A 3,052-nucleotide genomic window follows, 5' to 3' on the forward strand; every position below is an offset into this window, starting at 1 on the left:
ACATGCTGCGCAGCTAGTCATATCATACTGTACATATTCCAATCATTTTGTAGTGAATTGTTTATATTACAATCTTTTGTAAAATATATGATTTCGATAATTTTTATTCCCCTTTCCAGTTATCCTTCTGTTATTTAGTTGAAATTCCAGTAAAATTTTTACTCCGTTTTACATCACGTATTTGTGAAATATTAATTCTTTTTTTATATTGCAACTAATAGTGTAACATAATATTGCATATGTTAAAGAATTTTTCCCGATTTGTTCCTTGCAAGTCCTAGTAATAAAAAATGAAAAGCACAAAGAAATGCGGTTTTCTTTTGAAATATGTATTAACATAGCTATTTTTAAATTTCTTAGTAGCGGCAGCTTAACATAACTATTAACCTAAAATTTTTTCAAACTTTTTTGCAAGGAGCATTGTAGATAAAGAGATAAATTTTTTAATGCACAACGGACCAACACTTTTTAGAGCAACCTACTAATGCGCAACGAGAATTTGCAACAAATGGAAACCGGTCCAAAAAAAAATGACTGTAATGTCAGAAAAAAACCAAGCCGAAAATAGGATGGACGCAAAATCTCTTCTAGATTCTCGTAAATATAAAATAGTACATTTTTTTAGTTAAAAGAAGAAAAAGTAATACAGTTTAGTAGAGTTACCGTTTGCGTTAACATAGCGATGCTATGTGATACGATTCGGCCAGGAAGTGTCGGAACGCGTTCCCAAGTTACTCACCATTATATGTATATACGTGAGGAAAATCAGATCCTTGGAGATTTCACTCAACCAGACACCAAACACACCGTCATTGTTACAGTCACTATCGCTATCAATGTCATTATCACTGTCACTGACAGCAAAAACGACATTGTTACTGTCATTGACATTGTCGCAGTCATTGCCATTGACATTGTTCATGTCATTGACCTTGTCGCTGTCACTGTCATTGACATTGTCGCTGTCACTGTCATTGACATTGTCACTGTCACTGACATTGTCGCTGTCACTGTCATTGACATTGTCGCAGTCACTGCCACTGACATTGTTACTGTCATTGACATTGTCACTGACACTGACACTGACGCTGTCACTGTCATTGACATTATAACTGTCAGTAACATTGACATTGACATCATCACTGATACTGACATTGTCGCTGTCACTGTTCTTGACATGGTCACTGTCACTGACATTGTCACTGTCACTGTCATTGACCTTGTCGCTGTCACTGACATTGTCATTGATTCTGACATTGTCATTGATTCTGACATTGTCATCATCACTGTCATTGACTGACAGTGACTGTCAATGTTCATGACAGTGGCAGCGACAGTGTCAGTGACAGTGACATTGTCAATGACAGTAACAATGTCAATGGCAGTGACTGCGACAATGTCAATGACAGTGATAATGACAATTTCAATGTCTATGACAATGTCAATGACAGTGACAGCGACAATGTCTGTAACAGTGATAATGACAATGTTAATGACAGTGACAATGACTATTTCCATCGAAATATTAATTTCGTGGAAATCTGTGGGTGGCAAATCAAGCGGCTGGCGTCGAAAGATCTGAGAATCTTCAGATTTATTTCAGTTCGTGGTCGTGAAATAGTGGGATTTTCACAATCTTTAACCGTTTGGAGCTCATAGCAACATTATCCGATTTCGATGTAATTTTCTGTATGTGTATAATTGACATAGATCTGCATAACGTATGTTTTAAATTTTCGTTACAAGCCCTTATAAAATAGTTGTAAACAGTGACCTTTACAATTTTTTTTGCGATTTCCACAATATGCAATTTTTTCAAAATTTTTTGTTCACATCTTCAAGGTGTGTATACGTAGTATTCCTACTAATCCCTCTAACTTTGAAAAAAAGCTCAAGTCGTTAGATTCAATTTGAAAAATGTTATAATGGCTTAAAGATATCCGAATATTAGTGAATGTCACTGTATTTTTGCGATCCTTCCTTGCAATTCGTGTATTGTGTCCACGGACCTATATATATGGAAAAATCTGCTGAACTTGGGGCCAACGTCATGGACGCATTAGAACTTATCGTGTTTATGTAACCACTAAACTTCTACACTTTTTTTCGGAATTACCTGAGGTGTGGGCCGCGTTACGCTAATACTGGTACATCAGATTTGAAATTTAATATTGCGATATTGGCTAGTGCAAAATGCACATATAGGTAGTGCTTTGAAAACGTTTTAACGTCAGTTATAAGAATATGTAATAAAATGTATGAGTTTTGATTTAAATATTTAACCGTAACCATCATTGAGCTTTTCGAGGTCATTGAAAGGCCAAATAAATATAAATATTATATGTACCCCTTGATACCCTATAACTTTTGTTTCAACAATTTTTCCGTGTCAACCGTATTTTTCGATATATTTAAGTGATCTCGGATAAATCACACACTGTATAATAAACACAGGTCTAACAAAGTAAGTGTAATGAGAGGATTGTCTACAAAAAACGATCACCGTCCTAACTTTTTCAAAACTTGATAAAACATAAATTACCCATTGTTTGTAACGAATAGTCATTTTATAAAAATTTAAGGAAAAATAAAGTAAAGTTAAAAAATACGATCTGACTTTTAATAAACATAATATGACTTCTTAGAAATAATTAATAAATATACAGCCTTGCGTTATTTGTGAACTTTAACATTTCAACTGAAATCAGGAAAGTTTTTACACGTAGTTATACTGATTTATAATGTTATTCCTGAAATTCGTGATGATTGTGCCGATCGCGTGAAAATATGGACATTGAGCAAGGAAAGAAAAGACAATGGGCGTATACATAGAATCCGCTCCCTTTCGTAATTTCGTCTGGTAACCTTGAATAACTTTCTTTGACGTATCAGCATACAAATGATACGCACACTCACCACTTCATTCTCACCTAATATTTAGCAATCGTATATCGAATTTGAAACCTAATGAATGTACACCCTAAAAAAATAAACGTATTATTACTTACTATTATTAGGTTGGCAACTAAATTCACTAACTTATATTTCGTAA

This window comes from Habropoda laboriosa, unplaced genomic scaffold (assembly GCF_001263275.1).
Source record: "Habropoda laboriosa isolate 0110345459 unplaced genomic scaffold, ASM126327v1 scaffold175, whole genome shotgun sequence".
In the NCBI taxonomy this organism is placed as follows: Eukaryota; Metazoa; Arthropoda; class Insecta; order Hymenoptera; family Apidae; genus Habropoda; species Habropoda laboriosa.